This window comes from Colletes gigas, unplaced genomic scaffold (genome assembly GCF_013123115.1).
Source record: "Colletes gigas isolate AHSC1104 unplaced genomic scaffold, ASM1312311v1 Colletes_gigas_Sc00006, whole genome shotgun sequence".
In the NCBI taxonomy this organism is placed as follows: Eukaryota; Metazoa; Arthropoda; class Insecta; order Hymenoptera; family Colletidae; genus Colletes; species Colletes gigas.
The window spans coordinates 191974-204023 of NW_025106635.1; the positions used below are offsets into that span (position 1 = coordinate 191974).

A 12050-nucleotide genomic window follows, 5' to 3' on the forward strand; every position below is an offset into this window, starting at 1 on the left:
CGGGGGAGGGGCCAGGGAATGCGTCTCATAGAAACCTGAACCGAGTCGCAGGAATGACTTTTCCATAGGAAAAACTAGTAAAAATGTTGACGGAAACACGCTTCTCTCGTTTGACCTTCTTTCCAAGTTACACAGCCCTTCTTCCGTTGCTCCGGTTGCTAGTCGGTTTCCAACTTTACGACGCTTTGCGCGCGTACCTTTCTTCCCAACAAAACAGACCGAAATGATTCCTAATGCATTACGAAGGTGTTTACGTGTACGCGCATCAATATCGTCCAACAGATACGAAACATGAGCTATAAATAGCCGAGCGGAATCGGTTATGTCACGAGAATTATTCAAACACGACCAACGGCTATGAGATACGAACACCGTCGCGACGCGACGCGACGCGACGCCCCAAACTTCTTTTCCTGAATCGATAACAGTTACGTAAATAACGAATCGCAATATCAATCGAACCGAACGACGAAACGGGAAAAGGGACAAAGGGTAAAAGGGTAAAAGGGTAAAAGGGGGTTGGCTGAAGCACGCGTCACCGAGTTGTTAGAGTATACGTTAAGGTGCAAGTATTTCTTAATTAGTGGCAAGCCTCGAACGAGGTGTCTCGAGCCAAGTCGCCAGCCGCTCCCTCGATGCCGAGCCCCTTTACAGGCTGCTCGTAGATCACGATTTGCTTAAAGTGTCTTAAGGAACTTGAGACCGATGGAAGCGTCGACGATAAACGGACCCGCTTATGGAAGAGAGAATCTCGTTCGTACAACGCTTCTCTACGTCGATATTAATCGCAGGATTTACTCTACTCTCTGCGATCTAAACATTTTTCGAGCACGTGCCACTGCCACTGCCACTGCCACTGCCACTGCCACTGCCACTGACACTGACACTGACACTGACACTGACACTGACACTGACACTGCCACATTCCGGATACATTCGATATCTCTCTACGTTAAATATACGTAATTTAACCAAAGTTGAACGCGTTATTGAAAAGGTATATCGTACAACGGAATTTCTCGGGCAAAATTTGAAATTACAATGAAATCACGACGTCCCGGAATTATTTCGACCATTGGAACCGACGACGATCGCCGGAAGCGCGGATAACGAAACTCCGTCCTCCAGTCGATATCCAATCGTCGAATTCATCCAAGGCAAGAAAAAAAAAGAAAAAAAAAGCTCGTGGGAACGAGACACAACGAGTCGCGTCCAAGTAGAAAATAGAATGCAGCAGCTTTGTATTCAATTGTTTCGTCCATGTTTGGCTCCGACGAAAAAGTTACCCTCTGACGGCGTCCAAAAAAAAAAACCAAAGAAAAATAGGGGCTCGCAAACCGGTGAACCATGCCCGGTAAATATCGAGGCCGAGTTGGGAAAAGTTTATTCACGAATAACGAATGCAACCTCTCGATCGATTCGTAAACTACCAACTTTGATCTATCGATGAATCTTTCGACTAATGTTCCACGCTGGTTTACAAGCGATTCTAAAATAAATAAAGAAAACTGTAGAAAATAAATCTCAATGTCCAGAGAAATTGCACCGCGCGTACACGGTATTGGTTCGTTCGTGCGCTTCGGTGCTTTTTTCTCTTTTTTAGTATGATGCGCCGTCGATTGCTCGACAATTTTGCATATCGAACACCGGTGGGTATTATTTGAGCGTCGACACCGAAAAGCTCGTATTTCCAGGCTCTCGTTGACGGACAATCCATCAGTCGCGGTCCGCCCGGCCCGAACCAATGTGTCGAACCGTGAAACCTCCTTTTGTAAACACGCATTTTTCCACGCTGCGCGAAATACCACGTACGCACGGTACGCGGAAATTGTACATATTTTCGGGGACACGGGGACGATAAGAATCTGGCAAGGCCGTCGTCGTGTCGTTTCCAACGGAGGAAAGGTGCGCGCAAACGGCCGCGCATTTTTTTTCACTCGAATACTCCGAGTTAACGATAAGGTCATGCTGACGTCGAGATAAGGAGACCCCGATTGGGAAAGATCGCGTGCTCGAGAGAATACGAGCCACGAAACGTAATGTTATCAGGGGGCACACAACAGCTGCACTAAATTTTTTTCGCCGACAGCTCTAGTTTTCAAACGATAACTCGTACGAGCACGCGGACCACCGGCTTAACCACCGATGCCCTATTAAATAATACGACACACTTTGCCTTACCAACGCAAACCTGAAAATCATTTGAAACAATTTTTTTCTCGAAATAACGTACGGTTTTACATTTTTGATCGTTATCGCTATGCGGTGTTGTTTCTACGTCCAGATACATATTCCTTTTAGCGTGCAAGAGTACAGAAAGACCAAGAGAGAGTGAATTAGAGTCGGTAACGGGGGAGGGGCCAGGTTGCTACGCGAGAGAAAAGAAATTGCCCAGAAGCAATCTCTTGATGGATTTTCTGATTAAATGTCCCACGCAGCAAACCACTCGGTGAGATGCATATTTTTTTCGCACAACATTCGATAATTCCGGCCAACAATTTCCTTCCGTATCCGCTCGCGGCATCGTCTTTTCTGCGCCCTTTGACATTACAAGGAACATTTCCGTTCTTCCGTCCTCTCGCGACGCGTTAATTTCGCGAGAAACGCGGAAACAGAGATAATAATTTCTATACGCATACACAGTTTGTTTTTTCGAGAGAAGAGAAACGTGTGCCTCCGTGGCGCAATCGGCTAGCGCGTTCGGCTGTTAACCGAAAGGTTGGTGGTTCGAGCCCACCCGGGGGCGATTGCTTTTTTATTTTCCAATTTTATAAATGGAAACGCAATAACAACATGTCTGATTAGTTACGTCCGCAATTAGATCGTTCAAACGTATCGAAAATATGATATTATCAAATTCTCGTTACTCGTGCTCGGTCCACTGTACGCGAATATTACACGATCGCACTTTACGCGAATGTTGTAAAATTCGTTTAACGCGGATAAAGCTTTCGACGGCTGTATCGCATATACGAATACTCTATGTATCGATACAGCTTTATGAAACATTTATGCGACAGTGGCGCAAATCTTCTTTTATAAGCTGCGTTCACCGTTGGCTGTCGTCGGTACGTGCACTCGTAACTTTCATTCTACGAGACGTCTCGATCATTTTCATTTTTTAAAATCATGTTTCGCAGCGATGGAACATCGATACGAAGAATGATTTCCCCTCTATGAATAATATCGATAATAAGTGTACGTACGGTACTTGTTTGAAAAGGTTCGATAAAACGCCTTAATTCCGAATATATGTACATAATTTTGAATGTAGTGCAATGACTAGACAATTACACATATTTGATGGATAAACGCGTAGTTTGTGGAGACACCGCTAGATGTCGACCTTTCTCGCTGGCAAAGATCTACTGCCGAGGCAATATCTCGGAAGCGAAGGAACGTCTCGGCAGTCATTCAGTGGGTGTACTACTGATCGATTTAGCAGATGATGAAAATGGGAAATGACTCGTGATTAAACTCCGCTCCCTGGCATCTATCACAAGCAACGACGGATGTCAGAGGAATTTCTGATGCTAAATCTTTATTTTATGACTATTTATAAAATTAATTTCCTTCTCTATCGTACAATCTATTGTTGTATTGGCTTATGGTCCGATCACGCTTATCCGTGTAAAATGATTGATTTCTCGTAAATTTTTTAATGTCAAAGAAAAAAGTAAATTCAAGCAAGCGTCGCGACGACTTCGGGGCACCGTGGTACACCTGCCTGTATTATATCGGTTATGGTGAACCCTTCCTCCGACCTCATTTAACTTTCAGCTGCATCGGAAAGGACGCTTTACAATTGCGAAACATACATTTATCGCAGCAGCCATGTCTCTCTCTATACTCTGCATCGATAACACCACGTAGATCGTGCAAGTTTCATTTCAAACTCCGAATCGAAACATTTATTTTGCTCTAATAGAGCTATCGTTGAGTAAAAGGCGTGCAACCAAAGTAAACATTTAATATTTTCAGGCCTGTTGAGTGTTGTCTAGCAGAACCGCGGTATTAGGAAAGGGGTAATTGACCGTTGGCCACCGATAGGAATTTTTTAGGGAAAAGCAAAGGTGCTTGTGCACGCGGGTAGAGCAGACCAAGGTGGAAAGTGATTATCGTGAAAAAGAAGATCGGAAGCAATCGTGCCAGGTTCGAGAAGCCTATCGGTAAGCTGCAGGCGAAATTGTACAAGGTTCTAGCCGTTTTTGCAATACACCGGGGCAAAGGAACAGAACGAACGAACGAACGAACGAACGAACGAACGAACGAACGAACGAACGAACGAACGAACGAACGAACGAACGAACGAACGAACGAACGAACGAACGAACGAACGAACGAACGAACGAACCTTGGACCCCGTGTATAAACCCTTTTGTCCGTTCTAGCGAGAAAGGTTCCGAGATTCGGTCTACGCCTACGGCCAAACGAAACCTAAAACTCGCGTTTTAGTTTTTTGTTCGTCCGGGTGTAGAAAGTGGCGTAATATAGCTGGTCCTTTTCTTCTTCTTGCCGATCAAACGACAATTTCCCACTCGGATCGTTACTACGTTTTTAGTTGGCCGTAAAATGGGCAAACAATAATTTTCGTCCGCGTTTCCTTCAAGACGATCGTGGAGACGACTTTAATCGCATCTCGAATCCCACCACGGGATGCTTTAGCACCCTCGGGATACCATTATCGTGAATTAGTCCGCTTAAAAGTTGCTTCAAAGACCGGGACCGGCGGCTTATTGTTGGACCGGTCCATCCCGAAGCCGTTGTCTTAATTTCGTTCCAGTTTCTTTGTGCTCATGCAGAAACTAATTATCGATACTTGGCCAGTTTCCAAACTCCCCACAATACCCTGTCTCTCCTTATATTCAGGTAAATCCACCTTTCGCTTTCTCTCGTCTCTGTGTTAATATATTTTCATACGTATAACGTTACGTCGTCTCGTATAAATTCATTTAAAAGATTTTATATTCGTTTAAAGTTGTTTGATCCGATAATGAAAATAGTTTGAAACTTGTCTCTCAAAGTCCCCAACAAACTTGCACGTTCTTTCCGTTCTCAATAAACGTAGAATGAAAAATACTACGAACCTTGCGTCTGTAACAAAATGATGTCGAGCATCTTTGAGAATATACGCGAAGAGCAGTCGTCGGTGTTGGCCTGCCTTTCGTTTTTAAATTGTATAATTTTAATTACGACGAGCTAACGTCTCCGTTGCGTTGAATAAGTTTCTTGAAACGCGAATATTACGAGCAACACTCTCGATGGGTTTTATTTACCGAACCAGCAACGCGCAAAACGGAATCCTCGACGAATACTACTTATTCTTAACGAGTTGGCCATTCCGAGAAGCAATTTATTTTTCTCGTCGTCGGAAACGCGTGTTACATTCGAGCTCCGTTTCTGATTGTCTTTGCTCTCGTTGTATTCATGCCTTAAAAGAAACAAAAACAGGCAGTCGTGTGTTGACGTCGAGCAACGTTTCAAAATCGGCTGCTCGAAACACTAAGAGTTTCGGGATCGAAATTGGAAAATGTAGAGAAAGAAAACCGTATTCGGTTTATTGGACAACGATGCCGACACAAGTTTCGTTCGAACGGTAGAAACGAACGTTTCCCGTAACTAAATTTACCGCGATATTTGCGGTCGCGTTCCTCCTATCGGTTTTCGGACGAGATTCACCGAATCGACGAACCCTCTGCTCTCTCCAACAAAAATTCCACCGCTTCGAGTCCAAGAGTAACAACCAGGGAAACAATTGGTCCGTACGTTTCTGCAATATTTTCGAAACAAACAACCTGCTCGTAGACCAAAAGTCGATTTACTTATGTGTTTAAAAGCCGCGGGTGAGTATCGGCAAAAATTGTGTTGCATGTCGGCGAGGAGGGAAATTGAAGGGCCAATTTCTAGCGTGGGGCCCTTACCTCTTAACCGCGATATTAAGGAATGCCGAGTGAAGCTCGACACAAAGCCAACGTCGAGCGCGTCACGTATGAAGTTGAAGCCTGATAAGAAAAATGAGAAAACGACAGCGGTTTGCGCGGCTCGAAAGCCCGCAGGCTTCACTTTCCACGGGAAAATCAGGAGAGCGCAACTTGAGCGACAAATTGAGTTTAAACCCTACAGAGACCGAGCCCTTCGCCTTTCCAGGATACATATTTCCGTGAGGAGGACGGGGGTGCTAAATGGAAATGTACAACTCGATATCACCGGATGGATGCGGTAAACGTCCCCGCGTGACCAATTTCGATAGAACGCGTCACATGGACACCTTGCTTACGCGATCCTTACGTTCCTTTTTCTCCGTTGCTTGGAGAAAAAGGGGAAAAACAAGAAGAAGAAGAAAAAAGAGGGAAAATCTCTTGGGAAATTGCACGACGCGTCGATTAAAAAGGAACTTTCTGAAAGTAGCCGACAGTTTTAAGATTCGTGGCGTATTTTAGTCGACTAGCAGTGCTCGAAGCGTTTTACGCGAGACGAGCATAGAGACTAGCCCCGAAGAGGCCAAGTTAAGTTCCCTTTATCTGTTCCGCGTAGCCGCCCGCTCATCAACGATGCTGCAACTTTGCCTGTTTCGCAGATAACGAGACCAACTTTCGGCTACTCCGCAGGTAGTCTAGGTGATAGATGGATCATTAGGGAAACTAGTCTGACCCCGGTTATCATCGGTTCGCCCTGATAATCCCGCTAGCCGTATCGCTCCTCTAACCTCGTCGTCCGTATCAGGACACCAGTTTCTCTACTTACGGACGACCAAGTAACCCACCAGACCACCGAAAACAGAGATAATCGTAAAAAAATAACGACCTACTTGATGAAATTTCATATTTCATTCCAACCAGATATACATACGTAGGTACTCTTTTTTTCTTTTCCACTGAAAGCGTAGCGTGTCTACGCTCCCGACTCCACCGAGCATGATCCACGGAAAAGGGGCATGCGCGCGCGGGCGCGTTTTCGACTAAATTTCGCCGGCAATTCAATATCGATCGCTCGGCGTTACGATTCATAAGTTATATTCGCGCGTTAGCGCACGCGATGGAATCTACAGGAAATTATTACCGTTCACCGGACTTGGATTCGCCGGCCCGACGGAACTTTATCCGACACCCTTTGTCCCGCGTACTTGCTACCGAGCCGCGAATTTTCCGGATAAAACACACTGGCCGGGTCCGGAAAAAATCGGATCCCCGGGGCGATACGAGAACGCTGCGCCTGACAACCGATTAATTCTTTCCTCAAGAAGAAGCGATCTCGCGTTAGAGAATCCCTAAGAGACACCAAACGGTTCAGGATATTCCCACGAATCTCCGGTTAACTCCCCGTCTATCAATTTATCAAACTTTTCCTACCGAAATGTGTATGTAGCAAAGATCAAACGAGACGATCATCCACAGCTTCCACTGTTCGGTTACAACAGTGTACAGTAGGAATGGGTATACAAGCGTCGGTAGGTTTAGCGTTAATAACGAGAATATCGTACGACTGGGTCGCGATCGTTACTAAAAAGAGGCATCGAAAAAGATGGAGGACGAGTCGCAGGACGCCAAAGTTCCGTGCCGGGGTGTTTCGCTCGACTAAACTTGACAGGATTCTCATAAAGCAGCGGCGTTTTAAGGGCGAGACTGCCGCCAAGAGGAAGAAAACTTTTCCATCTGCTGTGAATATTCGCGCTCGAGTTGTTTCCTTGTCCCCGTCCGGGTCGGGTCTCTGGGTTCCTCGCGATACTCCGTTTTCGTCCTGCCCTCCCCTTCGAGGAAACACCCAATCGAAATTGGAACAAGACTTTGTTGTCCCTCCATTCGACGACGCTAAAATTACCGAGGTAACGGCGAGTTATCGACCCGTAACAACAATTATTTCGTTTCGAGGAGAATTCCGAGCGCGTCGCGTCGCGTCGCGTCGCGTCGCGTCCTCTGTTATTTTGCGCGTGAAAACGACCGTTCCTTTCCTCCGCGTTTTTCTGTTTTCCAATTATTCGTCGATAAACTCCACAGGCCGTTCTTCGTCGGGCAAAGATAAACCCGAACGATCCTTTGGCGAAACATAACTCGGACAACGTTCCGGGCAAAGACAACTTTTGATCCTTCTCGAAAGATAACTTTTACAATCTTCGCGAGAGAATGGCGTTCGCCGGAAGATAAGTTTCACCGGTTCCGCGAAAAGATAACTTGCGGAATTTCCATAGGAAAGTAACATTTCGAAAGAGACAAGTTTCGTCGTTTCGGCGATAAAATCCGGCCCCCGGACATGGCATTTCCGCGAAAAGGTGTTTGATAATCTGCGAAATTTTCGAGCGTCTGACAGCTCAACTGGTAGCCCGCGATACCTCCACTTCCTACCTACAATTTACGATAAATCCTCCCCTTGGACCGTATAGCGATAAAAAATAAACAAGGACTTTTGAAAAGTGCGTTTAGTTACAAGTAATTCTGTACCGTAAAATTTAAATATCGAGATAATATTTCGACGCAAAGTTTCGCCGAGAGAAACAAAAAATCGAATTTCCGTCTGGACAAAGGACTGGCCAGGAAAAACAGCGGGGGCTAAATTGTCGACTGGCTCGCGAACAGGTAAACTCGTTTTCCCTTTAAAGCAAATTGCCTCCATAGGCGTTAACGTTGACTGTTGTAACGCGTGTAACGACGTCTGGTCATTAGGTGGTTTTGCCCGGGGGAATCCGTAACGAAACCGAGACCCGAGCGACACTGTTTAACGCCCAAGACGAAATATTCCGCGCTCGCTGTCCTTTCAAAGGAACAAAGGTTTCCGACCGGTGCGAAAACACTGCTGGAAACGCGTCCACCGACCGCCTCCTCGTTCCGGTCGGACCAATTTAAAAAAGGAATAAAAATTGCCAACAGACCCCGTTGGATTTCGCGAAACAATCGGGCTCGTCTTTATCTTGGTCATTATAACAAATTTATCCACTCGTTGAATCGTTGTCTCGAGAATGAGTAGGAATTCGGAGATACGTCTATCGATGAAAAATGATTGTAATCGAGCCGTAATCAGGTAACAGGGTGTAGAAGGTAGTATCGCGAAACGTAGAGGCGAGGCGAGGCGAGGCGAGGCGAGGCGAGGCGAGGCGAGGCGAGGCGTTTGTCGATGGCTCGAACGATCTTGTCCTTTTTTTCTCGCCAAGCATCGGACAGCAGTTTGCAGATAGCGTTTCGCATAAACGAGAAATCGATCTCTCATCGATGGCCAGACTCGATGGCAATTATTCCCGGCGAAGTAGCGCGTTTCCGGCAATTTTCGTGGACTGGTACACGTCGTCTCGGTTCGAGCAGCGTGGCCTGATGGGCTGTGGGTGCTGCGAACGGTCGTGTGTTTCCGTGTACGTGTGCACGCGTGTACGTGTGGGTGGCCCGATGAGGGCGGAGGGTCGTCGCTGTAAAAGCAACGACCGGAGCTGACCTGAATCCATGGTTGGGGCGATGAAAAGGGAGCAACAAAAGCTACGCGCGGGACGAGGACGAGAGTGAAAATACGGAAAATAGGTCGTTGTGCGGGGGGCCACCTTGTGGAACTATTTTGCGGAACGTCGATTCCTGAGCCCTACTACTACCTGCCCGAGCAACCCAACAATCTACAACTTTCATCCGGATTGTTGGATGATAACTACCCGCCCCCTTCTTCCATTTTCTTTCCTCTTTTTCAACATCTACGATAAATGGATTTTAGAGGATTCGAGTGTGCAGTATCGTAGGCGAGGGGCAGCCAGCGAGAGGAGCAACGATCGGGAATCGATCGAGCGTATGTTGAAACCGAGTGAAAAAATCGAAAGCTGACGAGAACGGAGCAGCTTGGAAGGAAATGGAAACAGGCGAAGATAGCTGTTCCCAGGATGTTGCACCGAATAATAGAATCGAGCGCGGAAATTGCGTAATTAATATGTGCTCCAATTAAATGCGCGACTCTGCGGACCGCTCGAGGGTTTCCATACTCGACCAACTATTTGTCCATTTCGACACGACCCGCGGATAATTATTTCCAGGGGAGAATGATCGTTTATCGGGGAGATGGGGGATCGTTATCGTCGTTAAGCGTCGTCACCGGGCGCGGCGATCTTGTTCGGAATAATCATTCTCTATCGAGGCAACGAGATCAAACGAACCCCTCTTACGTCTAAATCGAACCTGGGACAAATCGAACTAATCGATAATAAGGAACCTATCGAACGAACCGATCGTTTTGATATTTTTGTTTTACGGTAAACGTACGCGTTTAGTTGGAATGTTTCGATAAAAACGGCCCCGCGGGCCACAATTCACCAAGCCGCTACTTTGAATTAATGCATCGTGAAGCCGGGCGGACGGACGCGTGGCCATACTCGGAACGCTCTTCAACGTCGCTCCTCGGCATTTAAAGTGACGTTAAAGTCGAAACGATGCAAGTTCGCCAGCGCGGGATCCTGTTACGGAACTTGCTACTTAATAGTTTGTAACGTTGATTTTCGCGGGAGAAGAAGAACATTCTGATGCAAAACAGCCCCCGCGAGGCTCCGAGAACAGAAGCGAGAGACGAGTTTGTTTGCGAATGAAAAAATTTGCCCGCGTCTCTGGCTCGCGGAGAAACGTCAGATTTGAAATGTAGTTGGAGAACTGGTGGTTCGGACAGAATACAATGTCATTTGGTTTCTAGAACTCGCGTTGCTCCAAGGATCAGGAAGGACAGGACGTGTCTGCCGGTCGATGACACCCGTCGTGTCTCTTATTTACGGAACGAGCAAGTGTCATCGACACTGTCCACTCTGCGCGTAAAGTGGCAATCGATGTCTGGAGCGCAAACTACGAACACGCGGCTGCGTTTTGTTGGCAGCTTGAGCCACGTGGCTCGCCGTCGCGATAACTTGCTCGTCGTTTATTATCAGTCGGCCGTTATTTGACCCTGTTCGCTTGGAAATTTCTATAATTTTCTTATCCAAATACGCGACTATGTACCACTGTACGCGAACAAATTCTGATCAAGTTTTGCTACCCTCGTGCCTCGCGAACCCCTTTGAAAGTATAATTCCGCCGGTCCGTGAAATCATGCCGATGCTCGTTCGGCCTAATGGGGGCGTCCGCGCTTTTCAATTTCTTCGATCAATTTCCTCTCTCCCATCGAGCGGTTCTCCCTTATTCGGATCCGTTACCCTCAACCCGGCAACAATTATTCCTCAAAGATACCACGCCGGCCAGCCGATCGACGATCGGAAAAGAAAACAATCAAGACTCTCGCGGCCCTTTTATTCATCACTCTGTACATTTTATTGTACGGGGAGAAAAGACGCTGGCCAGTCGGAGCGAGTCGGAATCGATACGACTATAAAGTCGGTTTTACTGCTATTACCTGGTCAGGTATACGAGTGCGTAAAGGGATTTTACAAACGACTAGAACGAAAAACTGACTTTCTTACCGTAGGCTGAGTCGAAACGCGAAACACTGCTATTGGACGGTCACCTGTAACAGAGGGAAATATATATATATATATATATATATATATGTATACTTGCATATTCGCTCAACACGAGCAAATTTCATTTCTTATTAATTTCAGTCTACTCTGTTTTCGTTTCAAACCTCTGTTACATTTTACTGCATTCTAATGAAACTTTATACATATACGGATGGACGTATCGTACGCGTCGTTTGTTTTTCATTTTTATCCAATATTTATCGTTGAATTTAGGATAGAAATACAATAGAGGAGATAAAGCAGGCCAGCTGCGTAAAAATGGACAAAGCTGCACCGTGTGCTTTGTCGAGGAACAGACCACGTAACGATGATGTTGGTGCCGTGTTACGATCGCAATTTCACCGACCATTACCCCCGCGTGTAATGCGTTCTTCGTGATATAGTGGTTTATTAAGAACGATGCGGAACATATGTAGGTGCGTTTTCCGCGAAAACGAGAGAGTAATCTCGTCGTCGGTTTTAGATTTTGAGGAAATTTCCATTTCCCTTATGCTTTTATCCGCGGCCCCTGTGCAAATTCTTCCGTCGACAGGCTAGAAAATATCGCTGCGCCATTGTCTTTTCGTGAGCGCCGCTGTTCTATACAGAC

The 12050-nt window shown here is 46.3% G+C and overlaps 1 protein-coding gene and 1 non-coding gene across 4 annotated transcripts in view; one reads left to right on the forward strand and one right to left on the reverse strand.

The window, feature by feature from the left end:
* The window catches only part of LOC122395740 (acetylcholine receptor subunit alpha-like), a 43842-nt gene that overhangs the window by 22695 nt on the left and 9097 nt on the right, over nucleotides 1-12050 (reverse strand). For all 3 annotated transcript variants that reach the window (XR_006258994.1, XM_043393579.1, XM_043393578.1), the window contains exon 2: nucleotides 11402-11445. The gene's annotated coding sequence lies outside the window, so the exon portion shown is untranslated. The remainder of the gene's footprint in view (nucleotides 1-11401; nucleotides 11446-12050) is intronic.
* Trnan-guu lies at nucleotides 2673-2746 on the forward strand. Its single transcript has one exon. It is a non-coding gene; the product is annotated as a tRNA-Asn (tRNA).